Raw genomic sequence first — 15197 nt, forward strand, 5'->3', positions numbered from 1 at the left:
CAGGCCAATATGGGCGAGATCGTCCATATTGGCCTGCACTGCTATGGAGCCGGGTTACGGGGGGTGTGAAGAAACTTCACTCCCCCCGTCACTGCACCCCCTCCCCGCCGCCGGGCCAGCTCGGCGGATCAATCAGTGTGTTGGGCCCATTACTTCTTTGACTTAACTGTTCAATTGAAGAATTGGGCATGGCACCAGGGCTTCCTGTAGTGTCTGACGACGCCTCTGGTTCCAAGTTAATGGTTAAGCAGCATTTTCAGGAGTATTGATTTAGTCCTAAACATTGCTTCCATTGTCTTTTATTGCACTGTATTGTCACTGGGACATACACTGTATTGTCACTGGGACATACACATTGCAATAGATGTGTGTTGGCTATGGTACAGATGGAACCTGCACTCGCTCTCTACTTCCAGTCTCCCAAGTGGTCATGGGATTACTGATTCCTCCACTGCTCCTGCATATGGCGAGGTTCATTGTGTCTGCTTTCTTCTCTCTGACCGACGTGTTAAACGCTCTCCTTTTTATTCCTCTGACTAGTATTGATAGGCTTTCCTAGTTGCTAAGTAATTATTTGTAACCACAAAGGAGCTGCTTTGTGTGAGTGATGATAATGTTATTTATTAACAAGGTGTAACTGGATCTGCCAGTCTGCATCAGCTTCACTTCTATTACTGATCACTTAAACACAGCCCCTGTGGAGGACATCTAATAAATAATTCAGTCGTCATAATACAATAGTTTTCATATTGGCAGCTTAGGTCCCGCGTGACGAGCGATTTCATCTTCATTCAGCAGGAGAACAGGTTATAGGGACAACAGAGAGTTTGTTACTGAATTTTATTATCACTTTGTGTTTCTGATGGCGTTCAGCCAGACACATAATCATAGGGTTTTATTCCCCGAGAAAATAACTTTTTCTTTTATGCCTGTTTGTGTTTATTGAGACGATAGCATGATTACTACTTTTTTTTGCCAGTGCTTAAAATATCTAGACTGTAATACTGTCCTGCTCATAATCCTTTCTATGGACACCAGTAACTAGGCTATACAAGGCCTTCACATATTGCAGTCACCTTTACCTTAGTGTTATGCGGGGAATGCATCTTAGCCGTGTTTCCCCGTTCTACAGATCTGATCCACCGATTGGCCAACATTGATGACTAGCGATCCATCGGGAAAAAAAGCATTTTAAAAATGCCTGATTTGCCTTTCATGATCATTTTTTAGTCCGAATGGATGAATCAAGGACTTCCAACAGGTTTGTTTTCCCCGGTCCCCCAACCCAGCCATCGACAAAATGGGGAGTTGCTAGATGTATGATGCCCATTAGCTGTACTGATATTTTGTTATCATCGGGGGTTTAGCATAGCGTTATTGGTATTTACTGCTCTGGTTAAGAGTATTGACAAATGAAGGAGGGAGGAAAGGTTAGCCAGTCCAGGGTTAGGAATCCATCAGACAATAAAGTTTTACATCAGAAGAAGCAAGAGGTCAGGTTTGGCTGAGATTAATCAAAATCAAGGGTTTAGGCATGGCCAGTATACAAATGATCAGAGGTACAAGCACCCAGGTAACTTTGGCCTAGAACGGTAAATGAGTAGATATTGATGAGTAGTTTGTGTCAGTTGGCATGAATTGGTCACGTTAATGAGCTTTGAGATGGGAGCGCCTGGTCAGAGCTGGTCTGCAGTGAGGCTTCTCACCACATACCTAACTGTACAGTTGGTTGCAAGTGACTCCGTGACATTGGGAAGACGGACCACCCCCAGTAGTGATGCTTACGTGGCTGCGCCCCCTTTTCGAGCATGCGTTGTGCTACCTGCCCCTACATCTCCGCACCCTGCCCTACCCTAATCCAGGGGGAACACTAGATGATATAACAGGAAGTGAAGAGTAGACCAGTGGGGAAATTGACCATAGCAACCAATGTGCTTTGATGTAGTATTTAGCAAGTACGTAGTACAAAATCATAGGTAGATTCTTACAGGTTCCTGCTCCAGGCAACTTGTCCACTCTTTTCACTGCGTGGATCATTAACCCATACAAGCTATGCTAGCTTTTCATTTACTGTACAATAACCTTAAAATGCTCCATACTTTGTCACAGTGTACTCTGTATGTTGTGCTGCCTACAGTATGCGCAACAAATTATTTAACACGTACCTGTTTGTGTAAGTATAGGATAGGTTAGGACTGCACAGTAGGTGCCTCATTAAGGTGGGTACACACTTAGCGATATAGTAAACTATATTTCTCTAACGTCCTAGTGGATGCTGGGGACTTTGAAAGGACCATGGGGAATAGCGGCTCCGCAGGAGACTGGGCACAAAAGTAAAAAGCTTTAGGACTACCTGGTGTGCACTGGCTCCTCCCCCTATGACCCTCCTCCAAGCCTCAGTTAGATTTTTGTGCCCGAACGAGACGGGTGCAGGCTAAGGAGCTCTCCTGAGCTGCTTAGTGTAAAAGTTTAAAGTAGGTTTTTTATTTTCAGTGAGACCTGCTGGCAACAGGCTCACTGCACCGAGGGACTAAGGATAGAAGAAGCGAACTCACCTGCGTGCAGAGTGGATTGGGCTTCTTAGGCTACTGGACATTAGCTCCAGAGGGACGATCACAGGCCCAGCCATGGATGGGTCCCAGAGCCGCGCCGCCGTCCCCCTTACAGAGCCAGAAGACGGAAGAGGTCCGGAAAATCGGCGCCAGAAGACGTCCTGTCTTCAATAAGGTAGCGCACAGCACTGCAGCTGTGCGCCATTGCTCTCAGCACACTTCACACTCCGGTCACTGAGGGTACAGGGCGCTGGGGGGGGGCGCCCTGAGACGCAATAAAAACACCTTTTTTGGCAAAAAATATATCACATATAGCTCCTGGACTATATGGATGTATTTAACCCCTGCCTATTTTTACATAAAAAAGCGGGAGAAAGGCCGCCGAAAAAGGGGCGGAGCCTATCTCCTCAGCACACTGGCGCCATTTTTTCCTCACAGCTCCGTTGGAGGAAGGCTCCCTGACTCTCCCCTGCAGTCCTGCACTACAGAAACAGGGTAAAACAAGAGAGGGGGGGCACTAAATTGGCAGATAAATATATACAGCAGCTATATTAGGGAAAAACACTTATATAAGGTTATCCCTGTATATATATATATAGCGCTCTGGTGTGTGCTGGCAAACTCTCCCTCTGTCTCCCCAAAGGGCTAGTGGGGTCCTGTCCTCTATCAGAGCATTCCCTGTGTGTGTGCTGTGTGTCGGTACGTTGTGTCGACATGTATGAGGAGGAAAATGGTGTGGAGGCGGAGCAATTGCCGGTGTTAGTGATGTCACCCCCTAGGGAGTCGACACCTGACTGGATGGTCTTATGGAAAGAATTACGTGATAGTGTCAGCACTTTACAAAAGACTGTTGACGACATGAGACAGCCGGCAAATCAGTTAATACCTGTACAGGCGTCTCAAACACCGTCAGGGGCTCTAAAGCGCCCGTTACCTCAGGTCGATACAGACACGGACACTGACTCCAGTGTCGACGGTGAGGAAACAAACGTATTTTCCAGTAGGGCCACACGTTACATGATCACGGCAATGAAGGAGGTTTTGAACATTTCTGATACTACAAGTACCACAAAAAAGGGTATTATGTGGGGTGTGAAAAAACTACCCGTAGTTTTTCCCGAATCAGATAAATTAAATGAGGTGTGTGATGAAGCGTGGGTTTCCCCCGATAAAAAACTGCTAATTTCTAAAAAGTTATTGGCATTATACCCTTTCCCGCCAGAGGTTAGGGCGCGTTGGGAAACACCCCCTAGCGTAGATAAGGCGCTCACACGCTTATCAAAACAAGTGGCGTTACCGTCCCCTGATACGGCCGCCCTCAAGGAACCAGCTGATAGGAAGCTGGAAAATATCCTTAAAAGTATATACACACATACTGGTATTATACTGCGACCAGCAATCGCCTCAGCCTGGATGTGCAGTGCTGGGGTGGCTTGGTCGGATTCCCTGACTGAAAATATTGATACCCTGGACAGGGACAATATATTACTGACTATAGAGCATTTAAAGGATGCATTTATATATATGATAGATGCACAGAGGGATATTTGCACTCTGGCATCAAGAGTAAGTGCGATGTCCATTTCTGCCAGAAGAGGATTATGGACGCGACAGTGGTCAGGGGATGCGGATTCCAAACGGCATATGGAAGTATTGCCGTATAAAGGGGAGGAGTTATTTGGGGTCGGTCTATCGGACCTGGTGGCCACGGCAACGGCTGGAAAATCCACCTTTTTACCCCAAGTCACCTCGCAGCAGAAAAAGATACCGTCTTTTCAGGCTCAGTCCTTTCGTCCCCATAAGGGCAAGCGGGCAAAAGGCCACTCATATCTGCCCCGGGGCAGAGGAAGGGGAAAAAGACTGCAGCTGACAGCCTCTTCCCACGAACAGAAGCCCTCCCCCGCTTCTGCCAAGTCCTCAGCATGACGCTGGGGCCGTACAAGCGGACTCAGGCACGGTGGGGGCCCGTCTCAAGAATTTCTGCGCGCAGTGGGCTCACTCGCAAGTGGACCCCTGGATCCTGCAGGTAGTATCTCAGGGGTACAAATTGGAATTCGAGACGTCTCCCCCTCGCCGGTTCCTGAAGTCTGCTTTACCAACGTCTCCCCCCGACAGGGAGGCGGCATTGGAAGCCATCCACAAGCTGTATTCCCAGCAGGTGATAATCAAGGTACCCCTCCTACAAAAGGGAAAGGGGTATTATTCCACGCTGTTTGTGGTACCGAAGCCGGACGGCTCGGTGAGACCCATTTTAAATCTGAAATCCTTGAACACTTACATAAAAAGGTTCAAGTTCAAGATGGAGTCACTCAGAGCAGTGATAGCGAACCTGGAAGAAGGGGACTATATGGTGTCTCTGGACATCAAGGATGCTTACCTCCATGTCCCAATTTGCTCTTCTCTCCAAGGGTACCTCAGGTTTGTGGTACAGAACTGTCACTATCAGTTTCAGACGCTGCCGTTTGGATTGTCCACGGCACCCCGGGTCTTTACCAAGGTAATGGCCGAAATGATGATGATTCTTCGAAGAAAAGGCGTCTTAATTATCCCTTACTTGGACGATCTCCTGATAAGGGCAAGGTCCAGAGAACAGTTAGAGGTCGGAGTAGCACTATCTCAAGTAGTACTACGACAGCACGGATGGATTCTAAATATTCCAAAATCGCAGCTGATTCCGACGACACGTCTGCTGTTCCTAGGGATGATTCTGGACACAGTACAGAAAAAGGTGTTTCTCCCGGAGGAGAAAGCCAATGAGTTATCCGACCTAGTCAGGAACCTCCTAAGACCAGGCCAAGTGTCAGTACATCAATGCACAAGGGTCCTGGGAAAGATGGTGGCTTCTTACGAAGCGATTCCATTCGGCAGATTCCACGCAAGAACTTTTCAGTGGGATCTGCTGGACAAATGGTCCGGATCGCATCTTCAAATGCATCAGCGGATAACCCTGTCTCCAAGGACGAGGGTGTCTCTCCTGTGGTGGTTACAGAGTGCTCATCTCCTAGAGGGCTGCAGATTCGGCATTCAGGATTGGGTCCTGGTGACCACGGATGCCAGCCTGAGAGGCTGGGGAGCAGTCACACAGGGAAGAAATTTCCAGGGCTTGTGGTCAAGCATGGAAACGTCACTTCACATAAATATCCTGGAACTAAGGGCCATTTACAATGCCCTAAGTCAGGCAAGACCTCTGCTTCAGGGTCAGCGGGTGTCGATCCAGTCGGACAACATCACGGCAGTCGCCCACGTAAACAGACAGGGCGGCACAAGAAGCAGGAGGGCAATGATGGAAGTGGCAAGGATTCTTCGCTAGGCGGAGAATCATGTGATAGCACTGTCAGCAGTGTTCATTCCGGGAGTGGACAACTGGGAAGCAGACTTCCTCAGCAGACACGATCTTCACCCGGGGGAGTGGGGACTTCACCCAGAAGTCTTCCACATGATTGTGAACCGTTGGGAAAAACCAAAGGTGGACATGATGGCGTCCCGCCTCAACAAAAAACTGGACAGATATTGCGCCAGGTCAAGGGACCCTCAGGCAATAGCTGTGGACGCTCTGGTAACACCGTGGGTGTACCAGTCAGTGTATGTGTTCCCTCCTCTTCCTCTCATACCAAAAGTACTGAGAATCATAAGAAGGAGAGGAGTAAAGACTATACTCGTGGCTCCTGATTGGCCAAGAAGGACTTGGTACCCGGAAATTCAAGAGATGCTCACGGAAGACCCGTGGCCTCTACCTCTAAGAAAGGATCTGCTCCAGCAGGGACCATGTCTGTTCCAAGACTTACCGCGGCTGCGTTTGACGGCATGGCGGTTGAACGCCGGATCCTGAAGGGAAAAGGCATTCCGGATGAAGTCATCCCTACCCTGATCAAAGCCAGGAAGGATGTAACCGTACAACATTATCACCGTATTTGGCGTAAATATGTTGCGTGGTGCGAGGCCAGGGAGGCCCCTACAGAGGAATTTCAACTGGGTCGTTTCCTGCATTTCCTGCAAACAGGACTGTCTATGGGCCTCAAATTAGGGTCCATTAAGGTTCAAATTTCGGCCCTGTCAATATTCTTCCAAAAAGAACTGGCTTCTGTTCCTGAAGTTCAGACATTTGTCAAGGGAGTACTGCATATACAGCCTCCTTTTGTGCCTCCAGTGGCACCTTGGGATCTCAATGTAGTTTTGGGATTCCTAAAATCACATTGGTTTGAACCACTCACCACTGTGGACTTAAAATATCTCACATGGAAAGTGGTAATGCTGTTAGCCCTGGCTTCAGCCAGGCGTGTCTCAGAATTGGCGGCTTTATCCTATAAAAGCCCTTACCTAAGTTTTCATACAGACAGGGCAGAATTGAGGACTCGTCCTCAATTTCTCCCTAAGGTGGTTTCAGCTTTTCGCTTAAACCAGCCTATTGTGGTGCCTGCGGCTACTAGGGACTTGGAGGATTCCAAGTTGCTGGACGTAGTCAGGGCCCTGAAAATATGTTTCCAGGACGGCTGGAGTCAGAAAATCTGATTCGCTGTTTATCCTGTATGCACCCAACAAGCTGGGTGCTCCTGCTTCTAAGCAGACGATTGCTCGTTGGATTTGTAGTACAATTCAGCTTGCACATTCTGTGGCAGGCCTGCCACAGCCAAAATCTGTAAAAGCCCATTCCACACGGAAAGTGGGCTCGTCTTGGGCGGCTGCCCGAGGGGTCTCGGCTTTACAACTTTGCCGAGCAGCTACTTGGTCAGGGGCAAACACGTTTGCTAAATTCTACAAATTTGATACCCTGGCTGAGGAGGACCTGGAGTTCTCTCATTCGGTGCTGCAGAGTCATCCGCACTCTCCCGCCCGTTTGGGAGCTTTGGTATAATCCCCATGGTCCTTTCGGAGTCCCCAGCATCCACTAGGACGTTAGAGAAAATAAGAATTTACTTACCGATAATTCTATTTCTCATAGTCCGTAGTGGATGCTGGGCGCCCATCCCAAGTGCGGATTGTCTGCAATACTTGTACATAGTTATTGTTACAAAAATCGGGTTATTGTTGTTGTGAGCCATCTATTCAGAGGCTCCTTCGTTTATCATACTGTTAACTGGGTTCAGATCACAGGTTGTACGGTGTGATTGGTGTGGCTGGTATGAGTCTTACCCGGGATTCAAAATCCTTCCTTATTGTGTACGCTCGTCCGGGCACAGTATCCTAACTGAGGCTTGGAGGAGGGTCATAGGGGGAGGAGCCAGTGCACACCAGGTAGTCCTAAAGCTTTTTACTTTTGTGCCCAGTCTCCTGCGGAGCCGCTATTCCCCATGGTCCTTTCGGAGTTCCCAGCATCCACTACGGACTATGAGAAATAGAATTATCGGTAAGTAAATTCTTATTTTCTCATTTTTCCCCTTCCTGAGCGGTATAGGTTACTATATCGGCCAGTGTGTATGCAGCTGACGACTATTGATGCGTGGGTCATTAACGACCCTCGGTTTCGCCCGTGCATGTAGCTCAATTTGGACTCCTGTCCAAAGCTACATGCTCCGGTCGGCCGCGGCATGACGTAACTGTGCGATATCACTAGTCATATCGCAGTGTGTGTATGCCCGCCGTCGGGCCACCCGAGACGGGAAACACTATGCGATGTCACCCACCGAGCACAGCGCCTACTGTGTACCCACCTTTTACTTTTAGTAGAGATGTCTGTCTGTAGCGAGTCTGCAGATACAGCGTTTAGGAATGTATTTTTGTCAGAACTTACTATGCGCTCTCATATTGCCATTTAGTATGAATGTCTTGCTGTTTTAGTATAGTTAATGGCATTATGGACAAGGATGTAGAGGAACAGATATTGGTTCTCTATAACCTTGTGTATATGTTGTATTTAGTTCCTAGTGGTAGATGCCCCTGACATTACTATAGAGGATTTCTATACACAATAACATCACAAATTGAACCAGGGGCTACGAGTGAGAATAAAACCTAAAAAGAAAGCTGGTTAGTGTGGAAGGTTTCTCTCAAAACAGTATTAATGGCAATATGGCAACCTGCGGGCTGTAATAAAGAGCTCCTAGCAGGTCACTGTCTGTCTGTGTATGTAATACGGTTATATCCACCAGTTAGTTCTGAGGCTTATAGTAGGACGATAGCAATATACAACGGTCTACATCAGTGGTATTGAACCCAGAGCTCCAGCTGTTGTGGAACTACACATCCCAACATGCCCTAATGGGAAAACTTTAGCAGGGCATGCTGGGATGTGTAGTACCACAGCATCTGGAGGATCGCATACCCCTTGTCTACATGGTATGAACTTAGACAGCATTACTGCATGTGTGCTCCAACGTATCTATTCCACGTGATTTAACTTTGCAGACTGACTTTATTTAACCACTTAACTGATTAATCCCCCCTCCCCCAAACCGCTCAGATATATACTTTTTTTTTATTTTTTATTAAAGTTTGAAAAGTATTTTTAATAATATTTTATAATATTTTCTTTTAAAAATATCTATTCAGAGTAGGTCCGTTCTGCAAAGGATCTATCTCCTCTTCCACACGAGGGGGCAAACAGCGGGCAGCGCGTCACATGTTATGCGTACACCTGGCTCCGGTCGCTTCACATGCGACAATGCCGGGCAAGTGGTAAAGTGTTCCCATTGACGTAGAATACTGTTCTAAAGAATGTTCCACACCCTGCAGTTCTTCAGCTTCTATTTGAGCTTTTCGAGGTTTCAGGTGGTAAGCGGATGGCGTCTGATGCTTTCAGCGAGACGTTCCAGGTGCTCTTCTTCAGGAAAACACCTTTCTTAGTATATTTCTCTAACGTCCTAGTGGATGCTGGGGACTCCGTCAGGACCATGGGGATTAGCGGCTCCGCAGGAGACAGGGCACAAAAATAAAGCTTTAGGATCAGGTGGTGTGCACTGGCTCCTCCCCCTATGACCCTCCTCCAAGCCTCAGTTAGGTTTTTGTGCCCGTCCGAGCAGGGTGCAATCTAGGTGGCTCTCCTAAAGAGCTGCTTAGAAAAAGTTTTTAGGTTTTTTATTTTCAGTGAGTCCTGCTGGCAACAGGCTCACTGCAACGAGGGACTTAGGGGAGAAGAAGTGAACTCACCTGCGTGCAGGATGGATTGGCTTCTTAGGCTACTGGACACCATTAGCTCCAGAGGGATCGAACACAGGCCCAGCCATGGAGTCCGGTCCCGGAGCCGCGCCGCCGACCCCCTTGCAGATGCCGAAAAGCGAAGAGGTCCAGAAACCGGCGGCAGAAGACTTTTCAGTCTTCATGAGGTAGCGCACAGCACTGCAGCTGTGCGCCATTGTTGTCACACACTTCACACCAGCGGTCACGGAGGGTGCAGGGCGCTGCAGGGGGCGCCCTGGGTAGCAATGAGAATACCTTGTTCTGGCTAAAAAATACATCACATATAGCCCTTGGGGCTATATGGATGTATTTAACCCCTGCCAGGTCTCACAAACTCCGGAGAAGAGCCCGCCGAAATAGGGGGCGGGGCCTATCTCCTCAGCACACAGCTCCATTTTCCTGCTCAGCTCCGCTGCGAGGAAGGCTCCCAGGACTCTCCCCTGCACTGCACTACAGAAACAGGGTAAAAAAGAGAGGGGGGGGGGGCACTTTTTTTGGCGTTTTTGATATATATTAAGCTGCTATAAGGGAGACAACACTTCTATAGGGTTGTTCCTATATATTTATAGCGCTTGGGTGTGTGCTGGCAAACTCTCCCTCTGTCTCCCCAAAGGGCTAGTGGGGTCCTGTCTTCGATAAGAGCATTCCCTGTGTGTCTGCTGTGTGTCGGTACGTGTGTGTCGACATGTATGAGGACGATGTTGGTGTGGAGGCGGAGCAATTGCCGGTAATGGTGATGTCACCCCCTAGGGAGTCGACACCGGAATGGATGGCTTTATTTATGGAATTACGTGATAATGTCAGTACATTACAAAAATCAGTTGACGACATGAGACGGCCGGGAAACCAGTTAGTACCTGTATAGGCGTCTCAGACACCGTCAGGGGCTGTAAAACGCCCTTTACCTCAGTCGGTCGACACAGACCCAGACACGGACACCGAATCTAGTGTCGACGGTGAAGAAACAAACGTATTTTCCAGTAGGGCCACACGTTATATGATCACGGCAATGAAGGAGGCTTTACATATCTCTGATACTGCATGTACCACAAAAAGGGGTATTATGTGGGGTCTGAAAAAACTACCTGTAGTTTTTCCTGAATCAGACGAATTGAATGAAGTGTGTGATGAAGCGTGGGTTAACCCCGATAGAAAACTGCTAATTTCAAAGAAGTTATTGGCATTATATCCTTGCCCGCCAGAGGTTAGGGCGCGCTGGGAAACACCCCCTAGGGTGGATAAGGCGCTCACACGCTTATCAAAACAAGTGGCGTTACCGTCTCCTGAAACGGCCGCCCTCAAGGATCCAGCAGATAGGAGGCTGGAAACTACCCTGAAAAGTATATACACTCATACTGGTGTTATACTGCGACCAGCCATCGCCTCTGCATGGATGTGCAGTGCTGGGGTGGTTTGGTCGGATTCCCTGACCGAAAATATTGATACCCTGGATAGGGATAGTATTTTACTGACTATAGAGCATTTAAAGGATGCATTTCTATATATGCGAGATGCACAGAGGGATATTTGCACTCTGGCATCGAGAGTAAGTGCGATGTCCATATCTGCCAGATGAAGTTTATGGACGCGACAATGGTCAGGTGATGCGGATTCCAAACGGCATATGGAAGTATTGCCGTATAAGGGGGAGGAATTATTTGGGGTCGGTCTATCGGATTTGGTGGCCACGGCAACAGCCGGGAAATCCACCTTTTTACCTCAGGTCCCCTCCCAACAGAAAAAGACACTGTCTTTTCAGCCGCAGTCCTTTCGTTCCTATAGGAACAAGCGGGCGAAGGGACAGTCATATTTGCCCCGAGGCAAAGGAAAGGGTAAGAGAGTGCACCAAGCAGCTTCTTCCCAGGAGCAGAAGCCCCCCCCGGCTTCTGCAAAGCCCTCAGCATGACGTTGGGGCTTTACAAGCGGACTCAGGGGCGGTGGGGGGTCGACTCAAGAATTTCAGCGCACAGTGGGCTCACTCACAGGTGGACCCCTGGATCCTGCAGATAATATCTCAGGGTTACAGGTTGGAATTCGAGAAGTCTCCCCCTCGCCGGTTCCTGAAGTCTGCTCTGCCAACGTCTCCCTCAGACAGGGCGACGGTATTGGAAGCCATTCACAAGCTGTATTCTCAGCAGGTGATAGTCAAGGTACCCCTCTTACAACAGGGAAAGGGGTATTATTCCACACTATTTGTGGTACCGAAGCCGGACGGCTCGGTAAGACCTATTCTAAATCTGAAATCTTTGAACCTGTACATACAAAAATTCAAGTTCAAGATGGAGTCACTCAGAGCAGTGATAGCGAATCTGGAAGAAGGGGACTTTATGGTGTCCCTGGACATCAAGGATGCTTACCTGCATGTCCCAATTTGCCCTTCACATCAAGGGTACCTCAGGTTCGTGGTGCAAAACTGTCATTATCAGTTTCAGACGCTGCCGTTTGGATTGTCCACGGCACCTCGGGTCTTTACCAAGGTAATGGCCGAAATGATGTTTCTTCTGCGAAGAAAAGGCGTATTAATTATCCCTTACTTGGACGATCTCCTGATAAGGGCAAGGTCCAGGGAACAGCTGGGGGACGTAGTAGCACTAACCCAAATAGTGCTGCAACAGCACGGGTGGATTCTGAATTTTCCAAAATCTCAATTGACCCCGACGACACGTCTGCTGTTCCTGGGAATGATTCTGGACACGGTTCAGAAAAAGGTGTTTCTTCCGGAGGAGAAAGCCAAGGAGTTATCCGAACTTGTCAGGAACGTCCTAAAACCAGGGAAAGTGTCTGTGCATCAATGCACAAGAGTCCTGGGAAAGATGGTGGCTTCTTACGAAGCGATTCCATTCGGCAGATTCCACGCACGAACTTTTCAGTGGGATCTGCTGGACAAATGGTCCGGATCACATCTGCAGATGCATCAGCGGATAACCTTATCGCCACGGACAAGGGTGTCTCTGCTGTGGTGGTTGCAGAGTGCTCATCTGTTAGAGGGCCGCAGATTCGGCATACAGGACTGGGTCCTGGTGACCACGGATGCCAGTCTGAGAGGCTGGGGAGCGGTCACACAGGGAAGAAACTTCCAGGGCGTATGGTCAAACCTGGAGATGTCTCTTCACATAAATATACTGGAGCTAAGAGCGATTTACAATGCTCTAAGCCTGGCAAAACCCCTGCTTCAGGGTCAGCCGGTGTTGATCCAGTCGGACAACATCACGGCAGTCGCCCACGTAAACAGACAGGGCGGCACAAGAAGCAGGAGAGCAATGGCAGAAGCTGCAAGGATTCTTCGCTGGGCGGAAGATCATGTGATAGCACTGTCAGCAGTGTTCATTCCGGGAGTGGACAACTGGGAAGCAGACTTCCTCGGCAGACACGATCTACACCCGGGAGAGTGGGGACTTCATCCAGAAGTCTTCCACATGATTGTGAACCGTTGGGAAAAACCAAAGGTGGACATGATGGCGTCTCGCCTCAACAAAAAACTGGACAGGTATTGCGCCAGGTCAAGAGACCCTCAGGCAATAGCTGTGGACGCTCTGGTAACGCCGTGGGTGTTCCAGTCAGTGTATGTGTTTCCTCCTCTGCCTCTCATACCAAAAGTACTGAGAATTATACAGCAAAGGGGAGTAAGAACGATACTCGTGGCTCCGGATTGGCCAAGACGAACTTGGTACCCGAACTTCAGGAGATGCTCACGGAAGATCCGTGGCCTCTACCTCTAAGACGGGACCTGCTTCAACAGGGACCGTGTCTATTCCAAGACTTACCGCTGCTGCGTTTGACGGCATGGCGGTTGAACGCCGAATTCTAAGGGAAAAAGGCATTCCGGAAGAGGTCATTCCTACACTGGTAAAAGCCAGGAAGGAGGTGACTGCACAACATTATCACCGCATTTGGAGAAAATATGTTGCGTGGTGTGAGGCCAGGAAGGCCCCCACGGAGGAATTTCAATTGGGTCGATTCCTACATTTCCTGCAAACAGGATTGTCTATGGGCCTCAAGTTGGGGTCCATTAAGGTTCAAATTTCGGCCCTGTCGATTTTCTTCCAGAAAGAATTGGCTTCAGTTCCTGAAGTCCAGACTTTTGTAAAAGGAGTACTACATATACAGCCCCCGGTTGTGCCCCCAGTGGCTCCGTGGGACCTTAATGTAGTTTTGGATTTTCTCAAATCCCATTGGTTTGAGCCACTCAAATCGGCGGATTTGAAATATCTTACATGGAAAGTAACCATGCTACTGGCCCTGGCTTCAGCCAGGAGAGTGTCAGAATTGGCGGCTTTATCGTATAAAAGCCCATATCTGATTTTCCATTCGGACAGGGCAGAACTGCGGACGCGTCCTCATTTTCTGCCTAAGGTGGTGTCAGCGTTTCACCTGAACCAGCCTATTGTGGTGCCTGCGGCTACTAGCGATTTGGAGGATTCCAAGTTGCTGGACGTTGTCAGGGCATTGAAAATATATATTTCAAGGACGGCTGGAGTCAGAAAATCTGACTCGCTGTTTATACTGTATGCACCCAACAAGCTGGGTGCTCCTGCTTCTAAGCAGACGATTGCTCGTTGGATTTGTAGCACAATTCAACTTGCACATTCTGTGGCAGGCCTGCCACAGCCTAAATCTGTCAAGGCCCATTCCACAAGGAAGGTGGGCTCATCCTGGGCGGCTGCCCGAGTGGTCTCGGCGTTACAACTCTGCCGAGCAGCTACGTGGTCGGGGGAGAACACGTTTGTAAAATTCTACAAATTTGATACCCTGGCTAAAGAGGACCTGGAGTTCTCTCATTCGGTGCTGCAGAGTCATCCGCACTCTCCCGCCCGTTTGGGAGCTTTGGTATAATCCCCATGGTCCTGACGGAGTCCCCAGCATCCACTAGGACGTTAGAGAAAATAAGATTTTACTTACCGATAAATCTATTTCTCGTAGTCCGTAGTGGATGCTGGGCGCCCATCCCAAGTGCGGATTGTCTGCAATACTTGTACATAGTTATTGTTACAAAAAAATCGGGTTGTTATTGTTGTGAGCCGTCTGTTCAGAGGCTCCTACGTTATCATACTGTTAACTGGGTTCAGATCACAAGTTGTACGGTGTGATTGGTGTGGCTGGTATGAGTCTTACCCGGGATTCAAAATCCTTCCTTATTGTGTACGCTCGTCCGGGCACAGTATCCTAACTGAGGCTTGGAGGAGGGTCATAGGGGAGGAGCCAGTGCACACCACCTGATCCTAAAGCTTTATTTTTGTGCCCTGTCTCCTGCGGAGCCGCTAATCCCCATGGTCCTGACGGAGTCCCCAGCATCCACTACGGACTACGAGAAATAGATTTATCGGTAAGTAAAATCTTATTTTTAGAAACACTCATGTACATAAAGTAACACCAGTGATGGTAATGGTCCTGAGATCCCCTCATGGGCCCCCATATAAAATATACTTACCCCTTGAAGCTTAAAGGTAATGTCCTGAAGTATTAATGGGAGGGACTCGTACAGTGATGTCTATAACCGTGTGTGTTTCCAGGTGAGCTTTTAAAGCCGGTAAG

General features: G+C 48.6%; 1 protein-coding gene across 11 annotated transcripts in view; it reads left to right on the plus strand.

The window, feature by feature from the left end:
- Positions 1 to 15197, plus strand: part of PPP2R5E (protein phosphatase 2 regulatory subunit B'epsilon) — a 211828-nt gene that overhangs the window by 97019 nt on the left and 99612 nt on the right. The gene's annotated exons all lie outside the window — the stretch shown is intronic.

This window comes from Pseudophryne corroboree, chromosome 12 (assembly GCF_028390025.1).
Source record: "Pseudophryne corroboree isolate aPseCor3 chromosome 12, aPseCor3.hap2, whole genome shotgun sequence".
Taxonomy (NCBI): Eukaryota; Metazoa; Chordata; class Amphibia; order Anura; family Myobatrachidae; genus Pseudophryne; species Pseudophryne corroboree.